At 35.4% G+C, this 15,460-nt stretch overlaps 1 protein-coding gene across 4 annotated transcripts in view; it reads left to right on the top strand.

The window, feature by feature from the left end:
• SESTD1 (SEC14 and spectrin domain containing 1) overlaps positions 1–15,460 on the top strand; it is a 129,658-nt gene that overhangs the window by 19,356 nt on the left and 94,842 nt on the right. For 2 of the 4 annotated variants that reach the window (XM_021075318.1, XM_003133513.5), the window contains exon 2: positions 2,616–2,664. The exons of 1 other annotated variant lie outside the window; for it this stretch is intronic. The gene's annotated coding sequence lies outside the window, so the exon portion shown is untranslated. The remainder of the gene's footprint in view (positions 1–2,615; positions 2,665–15,460) is intronic. One more of the 4 variants, XM_021075322.1, reaches the window with a different exon arrangement.

Genomic DNA, 15,460 nt, shown 5'->3' with positions numbered 1-15,460 from the left:
CTTCTGCATGAAATACCCCAGTCCATCTCAAGGCTATATAGTTCCTATCACCTTGTACCTTGCAAGCTCTATTAGGTGTTTGACTGCATCATCAGTTGTTCTGAAGGTTTTGAAGCTGGGATTATTGTAAATGTCAGAATAATATGTTCTGTATGATAATTATGTATTTCTTCTAAAGTAAAGAAATTGTTCTGATTTTAATTACTAAAATATCTGCAACACCAATAAATGATCAGTATTCTGTGTTGAACAATGGGCTTAAATGTTGGAATATTGCTGGGTAATTTATTTACATTTAGTTGAATGATGGTGCTTTAAGAATAAAATGTTAGTGCTAAACGATAACCTTTGTATTTTAGGCTGTGTTAATAATTATAAAGCCTGGTCAATGGTTTTCAGTCATAACTGCATATTATGGACAGCTGGGGAGCTTTGAAATAATGCCTTTGCCCAGGTCCAAACCTCAGAGATTCTGATTCAGTTAGCCTGGAGTGGATATTTTTTTAAAGCTCCTCAAGTGATTTTACTATATAGTTGGATTGAGAGGCCCTGATCTAGAATCAGACTATCAAAAAATATGAGTGAACACCAATGATTTCAGTTACTTTTAAGGTTTTGTCCTGGAATGCTTCCAGCTGTGCAGCTTTGAACTTTGTCTTTCAGTGTTTTTACCTTAGCAGATTTATAAAAACCATGTTGTACATCCTGCAGATGACTCGCATGTGATCACAGTATAAAGCATTATATGAAGTATGATTTGATTTGCAAAGAGTACAACATTTTATGAAAATATTTCTTTAGGCACTTAAATTCTTAAGTCTTAAATTTTTTTTTCAAGGATTAATTTTAATTTAATTAAAAAAAAAAGTGGTAGAAACAGTGAGATAATACAGCATCCTTTATACAGTCAATTTAATCTAGAGTTGTTAAACGAATAGTATTAATCTGACTTTGATTATTTTTTTGTCAAACTAATATACATAGAATATTGTATCTTAACTGGTTGTAAACAAGGAATTTGCTAATAGAGCATAGAAATCAGACATGGGTAATGAGTAGTAAGTGTAACACTCTCGGATGTCTTATGATAAAATTGGTGTATACATTTGACATTTAACTAGTTAGTATGTTTGGCTAGAAAGTTTAATAGATTTAGTTTCAGTAATAAAAATGGTTACTAGCTAAGGAAAGAGGGGCAAGTCAAAGGAAGAAAAAAATGGGTCAGTTAATAGAGAAGGTAGAAGGAAAAAAAGGATCAAAGACAAGAATTCAATTAACTTTTGTGACAACAAAGTCTTTCCTCTGAGGAAGAAGAAATTAGGTGCTCTAGTTCGTCCTTTATTTTAGGGACACTTAACTCAATTTGGCTTATTATAAACGACCTCTATAAGCAAAATACAGAAAGAATTATAAAATAACACTGACTTTTTTCTAAGTTAGTAATTTATTAAGTAATAAGTTTCTGGGAACTGGTGTGACTGAAGGGACTACTTCAAAAAACTGATACTTTATATTAAATTAATTTTAATAAATGATGGTGAGACAGTTATTGATAATTGTCAAATTAGTACTTGCCAGATTTTCTGTTTTTGTAAATGCAGTTTATGCTGTAACTATAATGTTTTATGTAATACTTATCTTAGTGAAATCTAAGAATTTTGAAGGACTTTAATGATCAGAGGATTTCTAAGGGAAAAATCAAGAGAAGGCATTAGGTTTTCATTATGCCAGCAACTTTCTAGGGGCTTATTTGTATCATTTTACTTAAAGATCCATTTTAAAATTTATACACCATGGTTGTATCTTGGTCCTTCTGGTATGAAATAAAGGTGCCAACTTCCATGGACTCTTGTCTCTGGTGAGCAGGGCTAGGGGAGGTCCCTGTACTCCCAAACATTGAGGGGAATTTTGAAGTTATTGTTTATGCTTCTGAAAGTATGCCTATTGTCATTTTTGGCACAGGTCTAATTACCAGTGCTTCTTATGGAAAACAGTCACTTTCTGTATTCCTAAAGAAAATAAACTAAATCCCTATGAAAATCTACCATTTTTTAAAAATGGTTTTTATTTTTTCCATTATAGCTGGTTTACAGTGTTCTGTCAGTTTTCTACTGTTCTACCATTTAAAATATCTCCAAATGCAGCCATTTGTCTTAATTTATTGAGTTCTTTCAATGCTCTAGACATTGTACTTGGCACTTGCTGTTATATAGCATGAAGTAAAATTGTGTCAGTCCCTGACTTTTTAGAGCATATGCTTTTAATAGATGCTAAACTTTATGCTTGGAAGTATAGGATATAAAAGAACTATATAGGAAGGGCAAGCCAGCAAGCATCAGTCACATGCTAAGTCGCCCAAAAAGTGTAAGACAAGGTGATCATCAGAAACCCATCAGAGAAGTTCCCATTGTGGCTCAGCAGATTGAGAACCTGACGTAGTGTCCATGAGAATGCAAGTTCAGTCCCTGGCCTAGCTCAGTGGGTTAAGGATCTAGCATTGCCACAGACTGGTAGGTTGCAGATGTGGTTTGGATCACAGATTGCTCTGCCTGTGGTGTAGGCTGGCAGCTGCATCTCTGATTTGACCCCAGCTCTGGGATTTTTATATGTTGCAGGTGCAGCTGTAAAAAGAAAGAAGAAGAAAAAAGGATCGCCATCAGGAGGGTAAGTTATTGAACACATCAGTAATAGTTATAATTTTGCATATTTGTATGTGATAGCATTTTCTTCATGAAAGTTTTCACGTGCGTTGTTATGTGATTAATAATTTAAGAATCTTGGGAGTTCCCATTGTGGCTCAGTGGGTTATGAACCAGACCAGTATCCAGAGGATACAGGTTCGATCCCCGACCTCGCTAAGTGGGTTAAAGATCTGGCGTTGTCATGGGTTGTGGTGGAGTTCACAGATGTGGCTGGATCTAGCATTGCTGTGGCTGTGGCATAGGCCAGCAGCTGTAGCTCCAGTTTGACCCCCAGCCTGGGACATTCCATATGCTACAAGTGCAGCTCTAAAAAGCAAAAGCAAAAAAAAAAAAAAAAAAAAAAAGATGATTTAAAGATCTCTTTCTTAAGGTTATAAAATAATTTTATTTGTCCTGTAGTGTCTATATTGGAAAAAAGGGCAAGTGAAGCATTTGTAATATCTTCCTTTAAATTTCTGATAGATTATATAATTAATTGGCTTACTTTTAGATTAGGAAAATAAAATTAAAAAGTGGTTAGATTTTTATAGAATTGAGTTGAAATCAGGAATTACTGAATTTAAAGCACTTTGACCAAAAAGATGATTTTTGTACTTAAGTATTATAAGATAAATCTACTAAAAATGATTTTTGTACTTAAGTATTGTAAAGTAAAACTATTTTTGGTTTTGTATTAGTTCATTTACATAGGTTTATTTTAGTCCTAGTTCATAACTTAAAAGGCCATGAACAACAAAGTATTCTAAACCATCAAACTACAGAAAATAAGAAAATAAAACCTACATCACATTATTTGTTTTCCAAAGATGAGTGCAAAAAAAAAAAAATAAGTATAGGGCTTACTCTAACATATTTAAATAACAAGCAAAAGCATATGTCATCTCCCTGTGAAAGGCATATTAGTTGTAAAATTGTATTTTCATTTCTTTAGCTTTTACTTTTCCACATGTATGTGGAGGCTTCTTTAACGTTTTCTACCCTTGAGACTTGTATTCTAAGTAGTTTAACAAATAAATATGACTTGGTCAGTTCTGTCAGTGAATCCCCATTCATTTTAAAATAAGAATTATACTGTATAGTAAGTGTAACAGAAATAGTTTGAGTTAAAATAGGAGCACTAAGGAGGAAGAGAGTGGTTACTCATCCTCACATTAGGAATTGTGTCAGGAAAGGTTTGACAGAGAAGGTGCAGCTAAGGTCAGTTTTAAAGAGTACATAGGAATTGCTTTGACTGGGTGGATAAGGATATTTCAGCATAGGTAGCACCATATACCAGAGTACAATGAAACAGCATTATAGGTTCAGAGAACTGTACTTGCTTTCTTCCTGATGAGAAGGGCATGAAATAGAGAGAGGCAGGGGCATGACCTGGAGAAGACTTAAGTCTTGTAGAAGGGTTGCCATGGAGGACCATTCAAGGTTGATTTTATTTATGTATGTATGTATGTATGTATATATGTTTTTTGTCTTTTCTAGGGCTGCCCCCTTGGCGTATGGAGGTTCTCAGGCCAGGGGTTGAATCGGAGCTATAGCCGCTGGCCTACGCCAGGGCCACAGCAACACAGGATCTGAGTGGCATCTGCGACCTACACCACAGCTCACAGCAATGCCAGATCCTTAAACCACTGAGCAAGGCCAGGGATCGAACCCGCAACCTCATGGTTCCTAGTGGGATTCATTAACCACTGCACTATGAGGGGAACTCCCCATTCAAGATTTTAAAGTAGAGGAGTGAGAGGGTAATTTTGCAAGTGTGTGAAAGTGGAGAGTCTGGAGTCAGTAAATCTTTCAGAGGTTATACACTAATTGAATCAACAGTGCTGTCAAAGAGAAGAAGAGTCAGCAGGTCATATGGCCGTTTGTGTAGAGGGTATAGGAAGAGAAAAACCTTTCTTAGGTTTTTGGCTTTGGTTTTTATAATATGTGTGTAGCGGTGCATAGAAATTGTTGGGGAATAATGTTATCAAATACTACCATAATTTTACTTAATTTAAAAATATTTAAATAATTTCAGATTTACAGAAAAGTTGCAAAAATAATTTGAAAAATCTCCATATAACTCTTCACCCCAGATTCCCCAAATGTTAGGTTTTTACCTCATTTGCTTTTCATAAAGCAGCAAGTACATATTTTTTTCTAAACCATTTCAGAGTAATTTGCTAACACTATGGTCCTTTGCACCTAAATCCATCAGTGCAGATTTCTCCCTCAAAAAACCAAGAATTTTTATGACTACAATACAATCATCAGAATTGTATACAACACCATATAAGCTTTATTAAAATTTTTCTGAGTATCCTAATGTCCTTTTGAGTAAAGGAGGAAAAAAAAACTTCTTTCCTGGTACAGTGTTCAGTTTAGAATCATGTGTTACTTTTTTTTTTTTTTTTTTTTTTTTTTTTTAGAATTTTCCATTTAGAAAATTTATTTATTTGAAATAAACAATTATTTTGTGCACGACAGATTTTGGAAGATTGCAAAATATTCATTAAGAAATTCAGGACCTATAATGTCATAAGACTACTAGCAGTGAACAAAATGAGTGAAAAACATCCTACTTTTGTGGAGCTTAGGTGCATGTGTTCTTACCCTTTATTTATTTATTTATTTTAGTTTTTTTATTTTCCCACTGTACAGCAAGGGGGTCACGTTATCCTTACATGTATACATTACAATTACATTTTTCCCCCACCCTTTCTTCTGTTGCAACATGAGTATCTAGACAAAGTTCTCAATGCTATTCAGCAGGATCTCCTTGTATGTCTATTCTAAGTTGTGTCTGATAAGTCCAAGCTCCCGATCCCTCCCACTCCTTCCCCCTCCCATCAGGCAGCCACAAGTCTTTTCTCCAAGTCCATGATTTTCTTTTCTGAGGAGATGTTCATTTGTGCTGGATGTTAGATTCCAGTTATAAGTGATAACATATGGTATTTGTCTTTGTCTTTCTGGCTCATTTCACTCAGTATGAGATTCTCTAGTTCCATCCATGTGTTACTTTTAATTGCGGTATCTCTTTAAACTCCTTTAATCTGGAATGCTTCCTTGGTCTTTGCATTTCTTCATACAACATTTTGAAGAATATAGGTTAGTTATTTTGTAGAAATATTCCACTATTTGGATATGGCTGATATTTCCTTCTGATTAGATTCAGATTATGCATTTTTGGGCTGGAATACTACAGAAATGTGTTGATGTAGTGTATCTGGAGGCCCATACTGTTGTTTCATCCTGTGATATGAATTCTTACCACTTGCTCTGGTGGTGCCCTTTAGGTTTTCCCACTATAAAATTATTATTTTTTCCCTTTGTAATTACTAAGTATCTTTCGAGGAAATACTTAGACTCTGTAAATATCCTATTTCTCATAACATTTTACCTAATAATTTTAACACAATAATAATTTTTTATCTGTATTGTTCTCTGTCCTTTTGGCATGTATCCATAAATCTTTGAACACTTCCTTATATTCTGACAACAGGATGTTTCAGAGTCATCTTGTACTTTCCCTGTTCAGCCTTCAAATCTGCCTTTTTTCTGGGAGCCCTGATATCCTTTAATGGGAGTGGTATTTAGAAATCAGGATCTAGGCACTTGTGCTCATTGCTTACTGAGAGGTCATTGATTTTAGTCTCTTGTACTAGTTAGTGTTTTCCAAAGAAACGGAACCAATCAGATATATGCATAAGGAGGTTTATCATAAGGAATTGACTCAGGTGATTGGACTGGCAAGTCCAGTCTATGGGATGGGCTGGCAGACTGGAGACCAAGGAAGAAGTAATATTTGATGATCCTTGGATGCAGGATTCAAAGGCCATCAAGCAGAAAGAACTGATGTCACAGATTAAGTCTGTAGGCAGTCTACTTGGAGCATTCTCACCTGTTCTGGGAGGGTCAATCTTTTTGTTCTATTGAGGCCTTCACCTGTTTGGATGAGGCCCACCCATAATATGGAGGCAGTCTGCTTTAATTAAAATGTTAGTCTCATCTAAAAATATCCTTGTGGAAACATTCAGAATAAGGTTCAGTCAGACATATGGGCACTCTGTGGCCTAGTCAGTTGACACATAAAATCAATCATCAGAGCCTTCTCAGTGGGCAAAGCTTGGACGGACACACACACACACACACACACACACACACACACACACCATCTATATTAAAAACAGTACATATTACTTTTTCCTATTCCATCCATCATTGTGGTGTTCCTTGTAGCCTCCCTCCCCACTCTTTGTAACTCTCTTCTCTGACGGTGAGTTTAGCTCCCATTATTCATAGGTTATTTATTTATTTGCTCAACCCTAGAATACAGTAGATAGTAATTCAGAATTACTAATTCTTAGCACTGTGAACAACAAAATGAAGCATTTATTAGAATTCAGTGTTTAGTTTTTTGTTTATAACCTGAGAGTATTCGGTAACAATACTGTATTCAAAACATACTTGGGTTAATTTTCTCCTCTCCCATCCTCTTTAGTGTGGTTATACTTTTTTTTTTTTTTTTTTTTTTGCCTTTTAGTGCTGCACCTGCGGTAAATGGATGATCCCAGACTAGGGGTCAAATTAGAGCTATAGCTGCTGGCCTACACCAGAGCCACAGCAACATGGAATCTGAGCCACATCTGTGACCCTACACCACAGCTCACAGCAAAGCGGGATCCCCAACCCACTAAGCGAGGCAAGGGATCAAACCCACATCCTCATGGATACTAGTCGGATTTGTTTCCACTGTGTCATGACCAGAACTCCTATGCTTGTCCTTTGAAAAGCCATTATAGACATTTCTTTCTGTTTGATTTCTGTTTTGAGGGGTTCCCCCCCATCCTTGTTGATTTTGTTATTTATCTTTTGAGTATGTGAAACATACTTATGGTTCCAAAAGTTAGAACTATGTGGGAAGAGAAGAGTTAGTCATCTCTCCCGTCTCTTTTACTCCTTTTCACGCATTCTTCCCCACTCCCCATAGGTTTCTTTGCACAAGATGAGTATATGCATATATATACACACACACACACATACATACGTATATATATTCTTCCTTTTTTATTACATAAAAGTGGCATGCTACAGGCATTCTTTTGCACTTTGCTTTTTCCACTTAACAGTGTTTACTGAATTATCTATATTATTTCATAGGGATCTTCATTAATTTTTCCCACCCACCCCTCCACTTGTCTCATTTGGAAACCATAAGTTTTTCAAAGTCTGTGAGTCAGTATCTGTTCTGCAAAGAAGTTCATTGTGTCCTATTTTTGGATTCCACATATAAGTGATAGCATTTGATGTTGGTGTCTCACTGTCTGGCTAACTTCATTTAGCATGATAATTTCTAGGTCCATCCATGTTGCTACAAATGCCGTTATTTCTTTTCTTTTGATGGCTGAGTAATATTCTGTTGTGTATATGTACCATATCTTCTTTATACACTCCTCTATCAGTGGACATTTAGGTGGTTTCCATGTCTTGGCTATTGTATATAGTGCTGCAATGAATTTTGGAGTACATGTGTCTTTTCGAGTCATGGTTTTCTCTGGATAGACACCCAAGAATGGGATTGCTGGATCAAATGATAATTCTAGTTTTAGTTTTCTGAGGAATCTCCATACTATTTTCCACAGTGGTTTGCACCAGTTTACATTCCCACCAACAGTGTAAGAGGATGCCCTTTGCTCCACACCCTCTCCAGCATTTATTGTTTGTAGACTTTTTGATGATGGCCCTTCTGGCCAGTGTAAGGTGGTACCTCATAGTGGTTTTTATTTGCGTTTCTCTAATAATGGGTGATGTTGAACAACTTTTCATGTGTTTTTTGGCCATCTCTATGTCTTCTTTGGAGAATTGTCTGTTTAGATCTTCTGCCCCTTTTTTGATGGGGTTGTTTGCTTTTTTTGTATTGAGCTGCAGAAGGTGTTCATAAATTTTGGAAATTAGTCCCTTGTCAGTCGCTTCATGTGCAAAGATTTTCTCCCATTCTGTGGGTTGTCTTTTTGGTTTTTTTTTTTAAGGTTTCCTTTGCTGTGCAGAAACTTTTGAGTTTAAAAGTCCCATTTGTTTATTTTTGTTTTTAATGTCATTATTCTAGGAGGTGGATCTGGGAAGATATTGCTGTGGTTTATGTCAGAGAGTGTTCAGCCTATGCTTTCCTTTAAGAGTTTTATAGTATCTGGTCTTATATTTAGGTCTTTAATCCATTTTGAGTTTATTTTTGTGTCTAGTGTTAGGAAGTGTCCTAATTTCTATCATTTGCATGTGGCTGTCCAGTTTTCCCAGCACTACTTACTGAAGGGGCTGTCTTTTCTTCATTGTATATTCTTTCCTCCTTTGTCGTAGATTAGTTGACTGTAGGTGCATGGGTTTAATTCTGGGCTTTCTATCCTGTTCCACTGATCTATATTTTTGTGTTTGTGCCAGTACCGTATGTTTATGGTTTGAGACTGTAGCTTTGTAGTATAGTGTGAAGTCAGGGAGCCTGATGCCTCCAGCTCCATTTTTCTTTCTCAGGATGGCTCTGGCTATTCTGGGTCTTTTGTGGTTCCAAACAAACTTTAAAATATTTTGTTCCAGTTCTGTGAGAACTGTCCTTGTTAATTTGATAGGGATTGCATTGAATGTGTAGATTGCCTTGGGTAGTAGAGTCATTTTGATAATATTGACTCTTCCAATGCAAGAGCATGGTATGTCTTTCCATCTGTTTGTGTCATGTTTGATTTTTTTCATCAGCATCTTATAGTTTTCAGAGTACAGGTCTTTTGTCTCTTTAGGTAAGTTTATTCCTAAGTATGTTATTCTTTTTGATGTGATGGGAAATGAGATTGCCTCCCTAATTTCTCTTTCTGATCTTTTGTTGTTGGTATTTAGAAATGCAGTTGATTTCTGTGTATTAATTTTGTATCCTGCAACTTTGCCAAATTCATTGATGAGCTCTAACAGTTTTCTGATAGAGTCTTTAGGATTCTCTAGGTATAGTATCATGTCAGGTGCAAATAGTGATAGTTTTACTTCTTCCTTTCCAATTTGGATTCCTTTTATTGCTTTTACTTCTCTGATTGCTGTGGCTAGGACTTCCAGAACTATGTTGAAGAGTAGTGGTGAGAGCAGACATCCTTGTCTTGGTCCTGATCTCAGTGGGAATTCTTTCAGCTTTTCACCATTGAGAATGATGTTAGCTGTGGGTTTGTCATATATGGCCTTTATCATGTTGAGGTAGGTTCCCTCTATGCCCACTTTCTGAAGGGTTTTTATCAGAAAAGGGTGTTGGATTTTGTCAAAGGCTTTTTCTGCATCTATTGAGAGGATCATATGGTTTTTAGTCTTCAGTTTGTTAACATGGTATATCACACTGATTGATTTTCGGATATTGAAGAATCCTTGCATCCCTGGGATAAATCCCACTTGATCATGATGTACAATCCTTTTAATGGATATTTGGATGTGTTTTTCTAGTATTTTTTTGAGGATTTTCATATCTATGTTTATCAGTGAAATTGGCGTGTGATTTTCTTTTTTTGTGGCGTATTTGTCTGGTTTTGGTATCAGGGTAATGGTGGCCTCATAGAATGAGTTTGGGAGTGTTCCTTCCTCTGCAGTTTTTTGGAATAGTTTCAGAAGGATAGGTGTTAGCTCTTCTCTAAATGTTTGATAGAATTCACCTGTGAAGCCATCTGGTCCTGGACTTTTGTTTGTTGAAATTTTTTAATCACAGTTTCACTTTCAGTACTTGTGATTGGTCTGTTCATCTTTTCTCTTTTATCCTCGTTTAGTCTTGGAAGATCTTTGTCTTCAACTCTTAACTGCAACTTTATTTTGCTGTTAGTTTTATAGTTAAATATGTTAAATCTTCATCATCAGTCTTTTGCTGAAGTTTCCCAGTTGCCTACTAGTTAGATATATCTCAGTATTTAGTAGATTTCTCAAGAAGATCTCATGGGCACAATTTCCCCTGAGTTCTTTTCATATTTAAAATTGTTTGTCTATAGCCTTGATACTAGGAGAAGATTTTGGCCAGAAATAATGTCCTTGGTTTATACTTTCTCATTTATAATGTGACCTTTTTTAATATGTCATTTTTGAGAAGTCTGATGCTACTTCAAGAAAGCCCTTTTAAATTTAAATTATTTTTCTGTAAAATAATCACCAGTTTTTCATTTCAACATTTTGATTTTGTATGTTGTGTGTTCCAACAAAAAATAGTATTTTTTTAAATTGCTGTTGCCACAGTCTCACTTCTAGAATGTAGTATTAGTTGCTAGCAGAAATGATATTGCTTTAATTACTAGAAATACTTGCAGTCAAAAGCTTCTTTTTGGTTGTCCATAGGAATCCCAAAGTTTCCTCTGTGGTGCTTTCCTGGATTCCACAAATTAGATAATCTGCCAAATGATATGTGGGTGCAAGAGTCAGGAGCCATCTAAATAATGCAAACAAGAACTAGGAGCTGGAAAGTGTTTATAGATATTAACGTGAGAAAGTGAGGTGTAGGAGGGGCTGATGATGAATGAATACTGTTATAAAAGTGAAGATGCAGTTTCAGAAAATGGAAAAATGTTCATGTTGTGGCTTTTTCCAAGTGTTGAAATACAGATAATGAAAACTCGGGCCGTAAATGTAGTAAAGTTAAATAAGCCATTTTTAAGAGCCAGAATTTAGAGTTGGCTCAGCATAAAGAAGGCTTTATAAAATGCCTCTCTTCATTCATGATCCCGATGGGCCAGGTCCCAAGATGTGTTCTGTAAAGGTCTCTGAACTATGTAATTTAATATTCTCTTCAGAGTAAATATATGCTCTATTCATAGTGCTTTGTTAAGTTTAAAATTATCTAAGCTCGTTTTCCCCCTTTTCTCCTGCTTCCTAATTATTCTGCCCAGTGGCACCTAATTGAGAAAGTTAGCAGGATCGTAAGAAGAGAGTTTATTCAGGGAATATTTATTGTATATTGGTCATGTGCCAGACTTTGTCCTAGGAAAACAGATGTGGGCATTCAAATGACTGAGCCAACACCTACATTAGATTTCGGAAATAACTTTTTGGCTCTGTTGACTAGGTAAAACAAGTTGTTATTAAATTCGGAATATGCTCTTAAGTGTTAAGATGTGATACACACAATACCTTTGGATTCTTCTTTCTTCTCTTGGTCACACCCTATGGTACTTAATTGAATCTTCACCTCAGAGATCTTCCTGTCTTCTGACCAGTCATCACTGTTCATACATCATAGGGAGTACCTAATGTGGACATAAACTTTTGCCTTTCTTAGTGATTTAATTACTCATTAAAGAGCTTAATATAGAGGTAGTGAGAGGGAGACTGCTCAGAACATGACTCTAGTCACAAAGTGAGAAAGACCTAAAGGGGCAGGAAACAAAATTGTCCAGGGCCAAAGAAGTGTAAAAGCAGGGATTCTGCCTGCCTACCTGCTTCTTTTTATATTCTGGTTATTGCATGTGTCAGAATATGTTCTCTTCCTAGCAGCCGTACATGGAGACCAAGTGTGCAGATCTTCCTATGTAAAGAGCTTTAGGATGTGATAATATACTATGTGAATATTTTAAAGTTATGTGTAGTCTATTTCCTGTCTCCTCGATTTTGAAATAAGACACTGCTAAATGCAAAAAAAAAAAAAAAAATGTAAAGGATTGTAGCTTTCTCTTTTACAGTATGTGTATGGTTACAGATTTCATCTTTTTAATTTTATCATGGATATTTTCAAACTTAAAAGAGCAGAGAGAGTAGTAAAATGAACCACTGTTTACCCCTCATCTCTCTGCTTTCAGCATCATCAAGAAGTGACCAATCCTATTCCACACATGTGCTCCCTCCCCATTAGTGACCCAAATCCCAGATATATTTCACTCGAAAATATTCAAGTATCTGTCACTAAAAGATAAGGTACTCTTTTTAATAAACGGGACCTTACTGTCATTATAGCTAAAAAAAGAACAATTTTATTTGAAAGATGTTAAAGATCGTTATTATTCATATTATAATAAAGGTTACTACAGCAAACAAGGGTAGAGCAGTAATGTCACTTAGGCTTTGGACTAAACATTACATTTGAATGCCAGGTTTGCTGCTTATTAACTGCATGACCTTGGGCGGGTTAACCTCTCTTCCTTTCACTTAGCCTCAGCTGTTAAGTAATAGTAATAATAATCTAACCTCATGGGATTGTTGTAAATTGTAAATGAAACAAGGAACATGAAGTGGTTAGGATACTGCTTTATATAAAGAACATTCTCAATAATCTTCGTCTTTGTTGTCTTATTTGGACTTATAAAGAAATATACTGGTAACTAATTTCACATTCTATCTTTTAGTGTAGGTGATGTTTCAAAGTCATTTGCATTCTGTGAGCCTCTAAGCCTTTGATTTTTAGGGAATGGAAATGCCAAAAAGTCTTAGAATTTTAATTCAAAAGAACATTTTACACTTTACTCAAAAGTAGATTTGATTTGTTTTAAGACATGTGATACTATTGATAGAAATCTATATTTAACCTTTAATCAAATCTTGGATGTCTTTATGTGTGTTGTTATGAAAACTGAGATACCCTAACAGATAAGACCATTCTTTATAAGTCTTCCTATAGGTGAAAAATAAGCAAAACTAAATTAAATGATTTTTAGAGTACCAATTTACTTAAAGTGATAGTTTGGGCAATTGTGAATATAAATGTGGTACCACTGTTATTGCTTATACTCTTCTTTTTTCCTTCTATTTAATCCATTTAATTTTTTTTTTCTGATTTTACAATATCCAGGATATACAGTGTTGAAGAAATTGGCCTTTGCTGCTGAAGTTCTTTCATGGAAGTATGTTCTAATTATAGTGGAAGTCAGGGGGATAAATTGCCTAGCATATGCAATTTGTTTTACAGACATTCTGGAACATGTTGCTTACATATTTTTAGTTTTTATTTTTTAATACTTAAAGTGCATATCACTTTACTCTAGATTATCCTGATTTACAGAATAGGCAGTCCTCTTCTTTATTTTTTAAATTATTTTTTGACAATTTTATTTAAGTGGAATTTACCATAAAATTCACCCATTCTAAGTATACAGGTCAGTGATTTTTTAATAGATTTACAGAATCATCACCACAGTTTGATTTCAGAGCATTCCCATCACTCTTAAAAGGAATCTTCTTTCTGCCCCAGCTGTAGACAACCACGTCTCTATAGATTTGCCTATTTTGGATATTTATTATAAGGCCAGACCTTTTGTGTCTGGCTTCTTTAATTTAGCATACTGTTTTAAGGTTCATCCATGTTGTTACCATGTAGCTATACTTCATTTCTTTTTATTGCTGAGTAATATTCCATTATCTGGATGTACCACATTTTCGTCATCCATTCAGAATTGATGGACATTTGGATTGTTTCCATGTCTTTAACACTATGAATAATACTGTTATGAACATTTGTGTTTAAGTTTTTGCGGGGATATATTTACAAAAAAATATTAACTAGAAATAATGGTTCTCTGTTATTCCTGTGTTTTTAATTTTGATTTTATTATGTGACAGTATAGTGGAGAGAAGTTCTCTGCAGGGTTTTAGGAGCCTTGGTTTCATATTATGATTCGTGTGATGTCCAGTCTTAAAAGGGTAAATCTATGTCTACAGATCTCAGTTTCTACTCTAGATTGTATGTTTGTATCCTCCCAAAATTCATATATTGAAAACTAATCCCCTGTGTGATGGTATCTGGATAAAGCCTTAGGAGGTGAAGGGTACTCCTATAATAGAGACCCCAGAGAGCTCCCTTGTCCTTCTGCCATGTAAGGACAAATGTAGAAGACAGCCCTTTGTAGTTCAGGTGGGCCCTCAGCAGACACTGAATCTGCCTGCTGTGGACTTCTCAGCCTCCAGAACTGTGGGAAATAAATTTCTATTGTTTATAAGCCATTTAATCTATGATGTTTTTTATTATAATAGCCCAAATGTACTAGGACAATTTCCTTATCAATAAAATGAAAACATTAGTGCAGATTCCCTCTATGGTTCTAAGTCCCTGGTTATAAATCTCTTAATTTCTATATGGTCTTGGGCAAATGAGTTAATTTCTCTATGCCTCAGTTTTCTTATCAGAAAAAGTGGGGATGTTAATATAATTGCATGTTGTTCTGATCATGAAATAATATTCTTGGAACATTAAAAAAAAAAAAAAAAAGCCAAGATGTGTTAAGCCACTTGTAACAAGTTTGTAACCATTTCAGTCTGTTTGACCAAGAAGATCTTAGTGGGAGTGCTTTGGCTCCGGCCTCTGTGGAGAATCAGTGATAGTAAAACAGTAATTGGTGGAGAAAGGAAAATTTAGCTGCAAATTATAGGTGCCATTTACTGAGTGCTTCTCATTCTGGAATATACTAAACACTGTATATACATTGGATCAACTAATCCTGGGTCCTCTGAGTTATGTTCAGTAATTATGCTCATAAAACAAAGTAAAAGAGTTGCCAAAACCACCTAGCTAGTATGTGGCTGCCTCAGAGTCACACCCTGGCTGAAAGACCATGATGTTTACCACTGCACCAAACTGCCTTTCAGGGAGAACAACTCTTTAGAATAGACTCCCATGGCAGAAAGGTCTTCAGTGGGGGAAGACTTTGCTTGGAAAAGATATCTAGTATTATTCACAGTCCTTATGAGGGATGAGAGAGGGGCTCATTTTGTAAATAGTTTTCCATATGTGTCTCATATTACTTTGTTCCATGTGATTGTGATGTGACATTTTCAGATACTGAACGAGTTAAAGGATT

Source organism: Sus scrofa, chromosome 15 (assembly GCF_000003025.6).
Source record: "Sus scrofa isolate TJ Tabasco breed Duroc chromosome 15, Sscrofa11.1, whole genome shotgun sequence".
NCBI lineage: Eukaryota > Metazoa > Chordata > Mammalia > Artiodactyla > Suidae > Sus > Sus scrofa.
The sequence above is the reverse complement of the archived record's forward strand: the minus strand, read 5'-3'. Positions and strand labels throughout refer to the sequence as shown.